Genomic DNA, 14,728 nt, shown 5'->3' on the forward strand with positions numbered 1-14,728 from the left:
GTCTGAAACCAGGATCCTGACACCTTACGCCAATCTCTTAAAAAGCAACTTAAACTTCATTTTGATTTTCACGTATGTGTCTGTGTGAGTGCAGACCACGTGTGTGCAGGTGCCTACGGAGACCGGAAGAGGGGGTCAGGTCCCTGGGGCTGGAGTTGAAGGCAGCTGTGAACTGCCTGACCTGGGTCCTGGGAACTAAACTTGGGTCCCCTAGAAGAGCAGCAAGTGCTCTAAACTGGAAAGCCACCTCCCCAGACACAAAGCAGGGAGGCATCCCAGCAGCGGGCTCTCACTATTCCCCGATTCCTAAGGCCTGCAGGAAACATCAGAACAGTATTTCTGTGGAGAAACTTGAAGACTGTTCAAAAACACGACGAAGGCTTTTGCATGATGATGATGATGACCGTGACAGTTACAGACAGTGATGATGGAATCCTTCCATTGAGGTAAATCAAGGGTTTTGAAGACAGAGCGGTTCTCCTCTGTCTTTTTACCAGCTAGACTATGGGGTAACAGTGGGATGGGATCTATCGAGGAAGCCCAATTCACCACTGCACTGTGACTTTAGATTTATTTATATGGGTGAATATTTTTGACAGCATGTACGTGCACCACAGAAAGCAGAAGAGACATCAGAGCCCCTGGAAGTCCTCTGCCCAAGAATGTTACTTCCCCAATCCTTAGGCCTCATCTCTCCCCCTCCCTCATCTCTCTGTAAGTCTCCCTGATTCTATCAGACATCTCCCATCACTACACCAGCTGAACTGAACCCGGGTCCTCTGTAAGAGCAGCCAGGGCCCTTAACCACTGAGCCATCTCTCCAGCTCCATCGTACTGTTACTTTACACCTTCACATTTGGAACGGGAGAAGGCTGTACACGAGATGCTAAGACAGTAGTCACGCTCAGTGTGCGACTTGTCGATAACGGAGGAGTCAAACTTCCTGTTTCTGATGCTCACTGCAGTGACCTGCCATGCTGCTGCTGTTGACTCTGACACTAATTCTTGCCTATGACTGGATTAGGTAAAAACAACTAATGTGATCTACATTACTCTTGCATGGCTAACTAGAGTGCCTGGCATGCCTTGTGGGCAGCCCTGGGCCCCAGTTAATGAGGCATGGCACTCATGTATGAACTGCTTGCTCTGCCTTGACTCCCAGGCCGTGACACCAGCACTCAGAGTAGCCTCGCATTCAGCACATTCGGGCCAAAGGAAATTTGCTCCTCTTCTTAATCAATTCAGCTTATATAAAATTCTTCCCGGAAGACTATCCTTCCAATGACCAAAACAGGATGTGATTGGAAACCCTGTGAACTATTCTAGGATGGTGATTATTTCTGTGAGTCACAGGCCCAGGCTTGTGATGTCAGTCACTAAACATCTTGAGAGCTGAAGAAAGGTACAGAAGAGTATGGTAAGCTCTTGAACTAAGTACCACTTAAAGTACTGACACAAGATTATCTAAAAGGTTAAAGCCTGGGCACTTCCGAATCAAAGAACCTTCGAGAGAGCAGCATGCCCTTAAGTCTCTGAAGAGCTGTGAAGTTTCCTGAGAATTGATAAGGTTGGTTTGTTCATTATTAGAGAGGAGGCCAAGTGTTACCTCACCAAGTACTGTCTGGAGGGAACATGAATGGGGGCTTCAGATCACCGTTATCACACTATTTCACTGTTATGTCAATAACAGATGGAGAAAGTATATAAACATCTCATCTTTATCAGACATTAGAAGGCTCCCTGTGGGCAGTGGAGGGATGGCTCAGTGGTTAAGAGCACTGGCTGATCTTGCAGAGGACCCTGGTTCGGTTCCCGGCTCCCACATGGCAGCTCACAACCATCTGTAACCCCAGTGCCAGGGAATCTGACGCCCTCTTCTGACCTCCACAGGCATCAGGCATGCATGCGGGCAATCATACACATAAAGTAAAAATAAAATCTTTTTTTAAACCTCCACAATAAGGTTTCCTTCATACTTCTAAAAAGAAAGACTTTTTTTTTTTTAAAGATGCCATCTTTGAACAAGGTCTAGAATTAGCAAAACTGATTATATATGTTACCTACCTGTGGGGTAAGGTTACGTGAGGCCAATGTAGCCAAATCTAGATGTCACTACCCAAGTGTTTTCTCCATGTTAACGTTTAAATAAATAAGCTTGAGTAAAGCAGATTGCATCCCATCATGGGTGTGGGCTACACCCAACCAGTGGATGTCCCTAGGAGAAAAAGACGGAGTCCCAGAGGAAGAAGAAACACCAGCTCCAGCTGCCTGTCACACCTGAGCACAGTACTGAGTCTCCCGTGGGTCCTGAGCTTGCTCACCTGCCCTAACAATCTCAGCCTCCCCAGGTGCTTGAACCAGGTGTGGAACACAAATCTACAGCACAGATAAACATTCTTTTGGCCCTGTGTCTCTGGAGATACCTGACTAACACAATGAGCCCTGGGATCCACCTTTCTGACCGGTAAACATGTGATCCAGCAAGAGCTATGGTCTTTGGGAACCATGCTCGGACAGGGAGCAGCCACCGCACGCCTAAGAAGACGGGACAGGACGGAAGCGCCATAAAGCTCACTGCAAAGTCCAAATGCTGAGACTCCAGGTCTTAGGCCCACTCAGGTCAGACTCTTTAACTCATGGAAGGACCAGGCCTACATTTTCCTGTGCACAGAATCGAGGACCTGACCCAATCTCACCCCCTCAGGAAACTGTATGTAAGATTAACTTTATTAAAAAGAACTCTGGAAATTACGAGACATGTAAGGTACCTCAGGAGTTCCAGTCACAGCCAAGCCTTCGGGGCCTCGTGAGGATGCAGGCTACAAGAAGAGGCACTTCCCATTGTGTCTCTAAAACGGGAAGTGTCATACACGTGACACCAGGTGACAATAATTGCCATGCTGCTCATCAACGGCAGGGAACAATCACACACAAACTGTGTGTTTCTAAAACGGGTGCTAAATCAGAGCAGAGAGAGAGAGAGAGAGAGAGAGAGAGAGAAACCTGATTCTATGGGACTTCGCCAGCATCATCTGAAACTATACACTCCTTGCCTTAAAACCTGGTTTGGGGGCTGGAGAGATGGCTCAGTGGTTAAGAAGAATAATTCGTCTTTCAGAGGACTCGAGTTCAATTCCCAGCACCCACATGGCAGCTCACAACTGTCTGTAATTCGAGTTCCAGTGGATCCAACTCCCTCACAAAGACATGCAGGTCAAACACCAATGTATATAAAAATAAAAAAGTAAATTTTAAAAAATGGTCTAATTTATAAAAAAAACAAAAAAAAAAACAAAAAAAAAAAACCACCTGGCTTTGGTTTCTTTTGTCTTTTGTCCGGTAGACCTAAGTCTGGGGGGTACACACCCCTCAGTCAACCTCCATCTTCTTCTGCAAAGAATCGATGAAGGCTTGCCACTCTGTTGGGTAAAAGCGCTTAGACATTGACCTTATTCTGAATCTGTTCTGGAGTATCTTGATAATAATTCTTCTCATCCCGCGCCATAGCCTTATAGTCTTCCCCATGATTTTCCACCATGTAATGAACATATTCAATGAGGTCCCTAGACAAGGTATTTCCTTTCTTCTCTGGGAGGCTGGCTTCTGCCTCCAGCTCATTTACCACATAGGGCTTCCACACAAGATCCTTGGGTCTCTCCTCCGCATCTACCTCCATGGCCTTTACCTTCCTCTTACTGAGGGGAACTGCCTTGTTGGGGTCCATGGCCAACCCCATCTCCGCCAGGTTCTGCTTCACGGATTTGGTGTGGTCCCAGGCATGTCGGATGTGGGGGCACTCGATCCATGGCGCTGCCTTCCGACCAGCATTCCGGTTCAGACACTTTCGGTTGACCTTGTAACCGAACTTCTGCCTCCTAGTCTTTCCCTTGGCCTTGGGCATCACACAGATGGCCGCACCAGAAGCTCAAACTCCGAAGCAGCAGCTCAAACTCTCTCAGAGCCGGGGGCTAACATGCTCCGTCCCCACTGCGCATGTGCGCGTGCGTGTGCAGGGATTCCCGGAAAATGTAGTCTTCTTAGTGGTGCCGCCCATGCATTTACAACTCCTAGAATGCACCTGGCAATGGCCAATCTGCGTTCTTCTAAAGCAAAGACTTAGATGTCATAGACACACTAATGTTTGCTATGTGTGATGGTAACTCAGAGGCTAAGCTTATCTGCCGTTCCAAGTGATGTAAAAACCATCCCAATCGGCTTGTTCAGTCCCTGACAACTGTGCCGGTTCCTTTTTGTCAACATGGCACACACTCAAGTCACCTGGGAAGAGGGAATGTCAACCGAAGAATCACCTCCATCAGACAGACATGTGGGTATGTTTCTGGGTCACGCTCTTAATTAATGATCGGTGTGGCGAGGCTCAGCCCATTGAGCCTGGGCTGTATAAGAAAGGTAGCCAGGGCGCCACTCAGCAGCATTTCTCCATACCTACTGCATTGGCTTCTCTTGAGGATGGACGGCAACCCATAAACCAAGTCCACCCTCTCCCCCCCCCCCCCAGTTGCTTTTGCTCATGACATCTGTCATAGCAACAGAAATCAAATCAGGACCACAACCGTAAGTCAGCAACCAAACCTGCAGTCACTGGCCTGCATGACATAGAGGCCTTGCTGGACGCAGGGTGTGGCAGGCTTAGTGGCTGTGGCTGTAGCCAAGGGAAGATCTTAGGATGCTAAGTCAGGAGGATGGGGTCTGCAGTCAGGACCGCACGCCTCTCCCAGAGGTGATGCTCAAGACATGAAGTCACATGGGAAGGAAGACAGAGGAACATTAATCATGGAAGAGGACATCAACCCAGCAGCAATCCCAAGGACTTTACAGTTACTAATAAGGGACAAAAGGTCCTGGGCATCTGACGTGAAAGGGACGTTTATCTTTTACTATAAAACTTTTATATGTTGTTAATGTATATGCAGACACTCTGTTTTCATTAGAGGGCTGATTTTGAGTTAAAACTGTCACAAATAAAAGACAGCAAGGAGAGAGAAGAGAGATGGAGAGGGGGGAGGGAAGAGGAAAAGTGTGTGGCGGGGAGGCTGGCTGACTCCCTCACAGCCCGTTCGTGTTCTTGGCCAATGACAGTCAAGAGGGAGACACGGATGGAGAAGTAGAAGGTCCCACTCCCACGCAGCTCTGATCTTAATGCTTTGAAGAACTCTCCAAAGTGGCTGTATATCTTACAACCTTCCGGCGGCACGCAAGTTCCAGTTCACACACATCCTCACCAACGCTGTCCTGTGCTGTGTGTCCATGGCAAGTTCCAGTTCACACACATCCTCACCAACACTGTCCTGTGCTGTGTGTCCGTGGGCTATTCCTCAGGCCAGAGACCCCTGAGTTAAATCCTTAACACACTGGGCAGGGTGGATTTGAGTGCATGCATGTGGAGGTCGGAAGTCACACTAAGTGCCTGCTTCAATTCTTCCCCATGTATTTTGAGATAGGGTCTCTTGCAGAACCTGGTGCCTGCGGATGCAGCTGGACTGGCTGGCTTGATCTCTCCATTGAGATCTCCGTGTTTTGTTTGTTTGTTTGTTTGGTTGGTTGGTTGGTTGGTTGGTTGGTTGGGGTTTTTAACGAATAACACATGAGTTTTTTAGTTTATTTGGTGAGAGCTGGGGAAAGTGGGCTGACCACTCTCCCCAAGCCTAAGCCCGACCCCCCTTCCAGTACAAACCCCTGCCTGTGGCGGCATTCCCGCTGGGCTACACCTGGCCTGACTCTGGAGTGTCAGCACCTACCCCTAATCCATCTTTTGTTTAGCAGACACACTCTCTTTCTCTTGTCTATGTGAATCATGTCTGAGAGTTTCCCACAGATACAAAGCCTAAGCAAAACTTGGTTCTGGAAACCAGAAAACTGTGGTACCTGATGAATTGAGGAATTCGCACTTGGCATTGTATTTTTGGAAGCTTCTTTCAGGTTATTTCGAGCATATGGAAATCAACTAGCTAAAGTGTAAATACGGAGAAAAATAAAAATGCCCTGGGCAAAGGGAAAGCATTTCCGTCCTTAGAGGCTGAATCCCCCTGCAGCTGTGAAAGGCTAGATTCATTCTTTTTTTTTTTTTTTTTTTTTTTTTTTTTTTGGTTTTTTTCGAGACAGGGTTTCTCTGTGTAGCTTTGCGCCTTTCCTGGAGCTCACTTGGTAGCCCAGGCTGGCCTCGAACTCACAAAGATCCGCCTGGCTCTGCCTCCCGAGTGCTGGGATTAAAGGCGTGTGCCACCACCCCGGCTAGATTCATTCTTAAGGTGCCTCTGAGTCCTCATTCAACAGACCTGCGTGAACCCACACCCCCCCACAGCGACACCTGCCCTTTCAAGTCTGCAATCCTGTGGATTCCTGACGGTTTCTTTGGAGGTTCTAGCACGCCAACCAACCAACTGTCCTCCTCTCCTGGAGAAGGTAGTGCTTTCCAGACAACTGCGCAGCTTTAAGGAGCAGCGAGGTAAGAAGGGGACACCTGCCCAGTCAGCCCTAGTGACCACTGAGTGACAGGTGTTCAAGGCAGACTGCCCTCCCTTCCTGCCTTCCATTCTCTTGGAAAAAAAAGACTTTGGTGGGAAACAGCAAATTTGAATGGAAGGTGCCCTGGATAGGTAGGAGGAACACTGTGAAGAGGCACACACACACACCCCCCCAGGAGCACTGACCTGCTGTGGGCTGGCCCAGACCATGGGACAAGAAAAAAAGAAAAAAGAAAACCTCAAGGAAGTGGCCGCCTTCGGGGTGAGGAATGCCGAAGGCTGCTGAGAAGCTTGCAGAAGGACCTGAATGAGAGCAAGGCAGCCAGGTTCCAATGATGGTGCAGAGCGGAACATGCCACCCAGACCTGCAGGGGCTCCCACGAGACCTCGGGACTGGGCCCAGACAGCACTTCTCCCTGGGGTCAGGTTAAGCGTGAGCTGGAGTTCTTTCGAGCATGTGGGGTTGCTGAGGGCAGAAGGAGAGGCAGAGACCTGCAGGATCTAAAGCGAGGGCTAGGGGAGGGGGAGAGAAGTGTTTGACTTAAAAATAAGGCTTTCATTTTAGCAGTGAGAACCTCTCATACGCGGCCGTCCATTTTCCCAGACATGACACCCAGGAAAACATCATATATGTGGGTCACACGGAGCTGCCTGGTGATAGTGGGGTCTTTTTATGGCAACATCATTAAGCTATTTATAGCAAGCAATTAAAAAGGCTCTAAGTGGGCCACCACATTCCCATCTGGCGGCTCTGGCTGTGGTGGCATAAAACAGGCGATGAGATAAAAAGCTTTTTCACAACACCGCGACACAGCTCCACCAAGGCCATCCATCGTCGGAGGCTTATAAAACCGCCTTTGGGTGGGCTTGGTCTTTTATTTTGTAAAGTCAGTTCGGTTATGCATGGGGTGAACTACACACGCAGTGCCGGCCACATCGTGGGAAATCATAAAGTCTGTTTAATGCCAAGCTGACGTTAAAGCAAGCAGGTGGGCAGACAGTCACACGGACCTAACAGGCAAGTAGGAGATGTACTTAGGGTGGGGTTAGGGTGTCATCTCTGAGCTCACACAGACCAGAACCCGAGTCACCGCTTCGCCACTAAGTGTGACACTGGGGATGTCGGTCTCTGGAACTTCAGTTTCTGACGTTTAAAACCAGTGCCTAGCAACTGACTTCTGGGTTTTCTGCATATGACGGGCCAATCGACTCTGGCACCGGACAGCTCTGCAGATGACGGACAGCTGCTTTGTTAACACAGCACAGGTCAAACCCCCTAGCCGTGAACTTGCAGCAACCAGCTCACCCAGGAGCCAGCCTCTTACTGCAGTCCTGGTCACTGGCAAGTATGCTTCGCCCGACTACTGGGCATGCGTGCGAGTACAGTACTCGTGTTCTCAGACGTGCATCTTAGCATGCCACGGCTGCGCTTCGACGCCATTCCCACCGTAGCCCCTTCCTATTCAGAACCTCTCTGCACAGACCACACCTTGACATGGGTCGCTGTGAGCATGCAAGTGAGCAGAAGAATCCATCGCCCTTCCTGATCCGGCCAGGCTTCGTCCAGTTAGAACCTGCCCGTTCATGGGCCCAATAATGATGCCAGGTGTGGGTTTCATCTTGTAGAGGAGACCTAAGCCCCAGAGATAATAAGCTGACCATTATTATTCCGCTAAGCAGACCTAATCCTAGACCAACTCCTGAAGACTTACGGTTATACCGCACATTAGTGCATATCTCAACCCTCACGAGAGAAGCATCTGCAGTAGATGGTGATTAACAGAGATCCAGAACTGGTCAAGGTGCGGAGAATAAGAGCCTGCAGAACACTCCGCCCTAAACAGGACATCTGTATCACACGTCCTCCTCCTCCTCCCAGGGCTCAGGGACACTGCACATGAGGGCGCGGAGTGAGTGTAAACGCCAGAGGTGGGAGACGAACAAGGAAACACGTCTTCTGGGCCCTTCGGGGCAACTGCACATATGAACCCCACCCCCACCCCCCCACCCCCGTCACTGTGGCAACATGTACAAGCCCTGTGCGAGCCAAGCCAGTCTAGATCTCAGCATGGACAGGGGAGGCAGGCATGAAGTGCCGCTACTGGCAACTGTTAGCTTCTGGGAGAGGGCGGGTCAGCTTTCTCTAAGAGTGCAGCCCCTGGTGGGTCGATCGTGAGCACGATCCGGTAGAAGACCACACAGCCAGGAATCCTGGGCAGCACAAATGGGACTTGATGAGGTCAAAATTTAAAAAGGATACAAAGTCAAGTGGGAAGGGAGGGGAAGATCTGAGAGGAGCTGGGAGGGGCTGGATGGGATTACACACATTATACAAAATTCCCAAGGAACCAATACACACACACACACACACACACACACACACACACACACACACACACACACGCGCGCGCGCGCGCGCGCGCACGTACAGAGAGTGCTGGCAACGCCCTGGGTGTGTAACACTCAAAGAAAGTCCCTTTTTTCTTTTTCTCCATAGGATAAAAGCCTCCGCTGCCTGTAAGGCCTGCAGTGACTTCAAATAGAAGTGGTACGCTGCCGGGCGAGGTGGTGGTGCACACCTTTAATCCCAGCACTTGGGAGGCAGAGCCAGGCGGATCTCTGTGAATTCGAGGCCAGCCTGGGCTACAGAGTGAGTTCCAGGATAGGCTTCAAAGCTACACAGAGAAACCCTGTCTTGAAAAACCAAAACAGAAACAAACAAACAAAAAGAAATGGTACACACTCTAACTTGCCAGCATGCACGGTGTGATGCTGGAACTGATGTGATTTCCTCGGTCCCCGAAACACCTACCTCCTCAAACACATTCAAGATGAGAACCCCCCTGAACAAAGATTCCGCATACCCCCATGGAACTCACTGTCAGGAGGCACGCGTCATCATCTGTGTGGCTAGTGAAAGAGAACCGTCTGCAGAGTCCAACCTGTCCCTGGAGTTTTCAGAAACTACCTTTTTACTCTTTTATTGATAGAATTTAAATACTAGCTTATCATATGTTATCAGTTTATCTATATTGAATCTAAGTCTAGAGTCTCTCTTCCGTCTCATGCAAGATTGGTTCTTAAATACCCTCTGTTTGTGGATCCCCAAATCCCTTACACAGAACAGTGTGCATCCTCTTGAGTGATTAAAGCATCCCTCTGTCACTGAGGACGCCTAGCACAATACAAATACCATGTGAATAGTTCTCTTTTTTTTTTTTTTTTTTTTTTTTTTGGTTTTTTGAGACAGGGTTTCCCTGTGTAGTTTTGGTGCCTCTCCTGGATCTCGTTCTGTAGACCAGGCTGGCCTCGAACTCACAGAGATCCGCCTGGCTCTGCCTCCCGAGTGCTGGGATTAAAGGTGTACGCCACCACCGCCCGGCATAAATAGTTCTTACACTGTATCATGTAATGCATAAATAAAACATCTGTACATCTATACATGTGAAGGTTTTCAGTTCATCAATGGCTAAGTCTGTAAATACAGATCTCATGGCCTTAGAGGGCCCACTGCATTTGCCTATCTTATTGATTTTATCACAATGTCCTTTGGTGTGTACGTGTGGCTTAATGCTTAATATGGAAAGTATCAAATCCCTCCCTAATATTTTAATTTTAAATTTTGTTTTTAAAATATTCATTTATTTAATGTAAAGTGTATGAGTGTTTGCCTGCATTTATATCTGTGTACCACATGTGTGCAGTGCCTGTGGAGGCCAGAAGAGGGCATCAGAATCCCTGGACCTGCAGTCACAGATGGTTGTGAGCCACTATGTGGCTGCTGGGAACTGAAGCTGGGTCCGCTCCAAAGGCCAGCAGTGGTCTTAACCACTGAGCCAGCTCTAGCCTCAGAACACCATTTTCAACTTTAGGACACTGTGCTAGCCTCTTCCGTTATCTGTTTGGAACAAAGTGAACACGGCTCTCTTTTTTTAAATCCCACACATAAATCAAATGACAAAAAGTAAAAGCCAGGTGTCAAATAAAGCAACAGGCTCTAAAAGGAAAAATCTAAAGAAGGGGTTGTCTCCACGACCCAAGGGCAGATGGAGATTCCATTCCAAAACCAAAAGATCAAAAGATGTGCATTTGGCTTTATAAAGATTTATCAGTTCTCTGTAAGAGCCAAACCTGTCACAACCAGGTTTATAAAAACAATGCAGGGAACTATTTTTAGCAATGGGTTCATTATGGCATTCTCACACATATGTGTGTTAAACTCTGCCATACTTGGTAATATATACAATCTTCATAGAAACTGGCAAGTAAAAGCACAAAAATATATAAATATATAATTCCAAGAAAAGCTAACTGTATGGGGTATATGAAAAGCTGGTCAAAACCCAGCTTTTTCCATCTAGCAGTCAGTAGTCCTACCCAACTATGAACGATGACTGGCACAGCAAGATCTTCCTAGGGTACAAGAGTGGCACTTATGTCTTGGAAGCAACCAGCAGATGCCTAACTGGCCTTAAGGCTTGCTCTACAGGAGAGAATTCATGTCTGGCACTCAGACAACTGCCTGTGGCCGGACAGGTCACAGAGCCCAGAGGAAAACCTACCTCTGCTACTTCCTACACAATTTTAACTTCTAACTGCATTCGAAATATTTATCCTTACACCCAAGAGTAAGTGGGGCTCTCACTGCTCATCAAAGACACTTCTTTTTGCAGGAGATACTATTACCAAAATCCACCACTAGTCAAAATGCAGACTGCAGAGTACCCAGGGCCAATTGATAGCTCTACAAGGCAACCTAAGGCTCAGGAAACATCACAGAAGAGGGAGGTAGAAAGACTGTGAGAACCAGAGGACCAGAACACCTGCTGTGCATCTTCTAGACAGGACAGAGAAGTTGTTCTCATTGAATCTCAACAATATGGCTGCCTAAACAAGACCCACACAATGATGTCGTAAGTCAACATGCCAACACAGACAAGGGAAATTTCACCAAGGCTCTACCTTAGATGAAGAGCTCCCAACAATCAATGGCTGAGGAGAGGGGGGGAGGAATAGGCCATCCAATCCCATGGCCAGCTCTAAAGACATGTTCAGACGTGCAAAACTAAATAGGCTCAGTAAGGGGTGTGTGTGTGTGTGTGTGTGTGTGTGTGTGTGTGTGTGTGTGTGTGTGTAAGCAACAATAATAAAAGCAACCTTAGAGAAGAAGCCATGTTTGGGAGGACATGGGAGGAGTTGGGGGATGCAAATAATATAAATACAAAATTCTCAAAAATTTAATTGAAAAATAAAATCCTATTGAATGACATAGTAAATTATCCTTATAACTCATGGTTGTGCGTCTATGTGTGATTGTCTGAGTACAGAGGAAAGCACAGGAAGGTACAAGCCATGTCATTACCATTGGCTACCTGAAATGAAGAGAGAAAGTACAGAGGAAAACCCTCAACAGAAAAACCGTACATAACAGGATCCCACGAGTCCACACGAGACACTGTAAAAGAATAATGGGGTCAGTCCTTTTTCTACATATTTGCAGAGGTAGAGCAAAAAGAACAAGCTGCAGAATAATCTTACAAATGATTCCATTTAGATAAAACCCAAGAGCCAGTGTATACAAATTAGCTGATTTACTTAGTAGAAAAAGAAGAAAGGCTTGGAAAGACATGGACTTGGCCATTATCGCTACCTCGGGGTTTCAGGGGGGTTGTCTATTGGAAACAACATTAGATCACTAACTGTGTGTACATACAATCTGGTACCAAGCAGTCTCGTTCTGTAAAGCAGATGAGGATTACTAACAGTCCTTAAAATCAGAAGTAAGGACATTTTCTGTTCTACAAAGGGGGAAACGGAAACAATGTCACACAGAAGAGGACACACACCCTGGGATTTCTTTTCAAATGCCATCCTACACTGACCACTGGTGCCCTCCCCTGTGGAAGATGAGGTCTATGGGTGCAGTGAACACACGTACCACTAGTCAAGGCCTGCAGTGACTGTCACTCCAGACTGCCCACAGCCAGAGGTTCTGGCATCATTTACTTAGACATATCAAATCCAAGTTGGAGCCTTCATTTAAATGTTTTCCTTATAAGAGTTGCATGGAGCCAGGCGGTGGTGGCGCACGCCTTTAATCCCAGCACTTGGGAGGCAGAGCCAGGCGGATCTCTGTGAGTTCAAGGCCAGCCTGGTCTACAGAGTGAGTTCCAGGAAAGGCACAAAGCTACACAGGGAAACCCTGTTTTGAAAAAAACAAAAAACAAAACAAAACAAAAAAAGAGTTGCCATAGTCATGGTGTCTTTTCACAGCAACAGAAACCTTAACCAAGAGAAGGACCTACAGTAGACATCTACAGATGAGCGTGGAGAAATTAAACTACATCGGCATGACTCTTAAAGGGTTACACCACAGCATGTGACACCCTTTCCACACCTCTGCAGGTGGCTTCTCAGTGCACTATGGGATGGACAGACTGTCATCGGGAAAGTGACTACAGATGGACAGACTGTCATCGGGACAGTGACTACAGATGGACAGACTGTCATCGGGACAGTGACTACGGATGGACAGACTGTCATCGGGACAGTGACTACGGATGGACAGACGGTCATCGGGACAGTGACTACGGATGGACAGACTGTCATCGGGACAGTGACTACGGATGGACAGAATACGGATGGACAGACTGTCATCAGGACAGTGACTATGGATGGACAGACTATGGATGGACAGACTGTCATCGGGACAGTGACTATGGATGGACAGACTGTCATCGGGACAGTGACTACGGATGGACAGACTGTCATCAGGACAGTGACTACGGATGGACAGACTATGGATGGACAGACTGTTATGTGCACTATAGATAGACAGACTGTCATCAGGAGGAAAGCCATCTCTCCCAACACTAAAAGGCAAGCACATACTCTTTAAAGACACATTACTGCTGGTGAGCAGTGACGTACTAAGCTGAGAGTCATCCCCGGCGTCATTGACAAGCTGTGACTGAGCCTGCTGCGACCGTCACCAGGACCAATCTCAAGCTCTAATGTTCAGACAGGAGAGACCGAGTAATCCCAAGCTTTAATCTCCCAGTCAGAGAGACAGGTAATACATTTTTGTGGCATAAATAAACAATGTTGCATTGCTTCTCTGACATCGGCGAAGAATGAACAGAGCAGAACTAATAACTCAGAAGTAAATTTCATTATATACGAGAATGGGAGGCAGTGGGAAGACCCCAGCAACAGGGACGGGAAGTGCTTCCTGTGAAGCTTGGGAAATGCTAACTGCAGACTGCTCACCGCCTGCTCCTGTGTGGTTCCCCCGACCCCTCCCCTTTCCCTCTTCTCTCCAGCTCGTGCTTGTGTGTGTGTGTGTGTGTGTGTGTGTGTGTGTGTGTGTGTGTGTATACATGCATGTGCTGTATATATGTATATATGTGTAAATGTATTTGTATGTGTGCGTGTGTATACTGTACATGTGTATATGTGTGTTGTGGACTATTCCTTTACACTGCATGAAGATGTGTCGCTGTGGTTGGTTTAATAAAAAGTTAAACATCTCATAGCTAGGCACGAGGTATGGGCAGGACTTCTGGACAGAGAGAGCACAGGGAAGAAGAAAGGTGGAGACCCCCGTGGACGCAGGGGGACAGACATGCAGGAGGAGAGGTAAAAGCCACAAGCCACGTGGCAGCATGTAGATGAACAGAAATGGGTTAATTTAAGTTAAAAGAACTAGTTAGAAACAAGCTAAACAGAGGCCAATCTTCCATAATTAATGTAAGTCTCTGTGTTGTTTTTTGCGAGCTGTCGGCCGAAGGAAAGTCCATGTACAAATGGCGCCCAACATGGGGTACCATTTATAGACAAACTTTCTCATCAGGACAGTCGGCTCCCCAATAATGACACAGACACTTATTACACTTATTACTAATTATAAAAGCTCTGCTGGCAGCTTAGGCTTGTTTCTAACTAGCTCTTATAACTTAAATTAACCCACATCTTTTAACCTATGTTCTGTTACGTGGCTTGGTTACCTTACCTTTGTAAATTCCACACTGCTTGCTCTGCGTCCCTGGTGGCATGTTCTCCTTATTCTTCCCAGCATCCTCTCTGCCCAGAGATCTTGCCTAGCTATTGATCATGCAGCATTTTACTAAACCAATCAGAGGGACATATCTTCACAGTATACAAAAAGATTATTCCAAAACATATATGTATGTACATATGTATTGTGTATGTGTACGTACATGTGTGTGTCTGTATGTGTGTAT

At 47.4% G+C, this 14,728-nt stretch overlaps 1 protein-coding gene and 1 pseudogene across 2 annotated transcripts in view; both read right to left on the reverse strand.

The window, feature by feature from the left end:
• Nucleotides 1-14,728, reverse strand: part of Mtus2 (microtubule associated scaffold protein 2) — a 380,312-nt gene that overhangs the window by 305,643 nt on the left and 59,941 nt on the right. The gene's annotated exons all lie outside the window — the stretch shown is intronic.
• On the reverse strand, nucleotides 3,343-3,901 carry LOC102921245 (nucleolar protein 16 pseudogene; annotated as a pseudogene).

Source organism: Peromyscus maniculatus, chromosome 23, assembly GCF_049852395.1.
Source record: "Peromyscus maniculatus bairdii isolate BWxNUB_F1_BW_parent chromosome 23, HU_Pman_BW_mat_3.1, whole genome shotgun sequence".
Classification (NCBI taxonomy): Eukaryota; Metazoa; Chordata; class Mammalia; order Rodentia; family Cricetidae; genus Peromyscus; species Peromyscus maniculatus.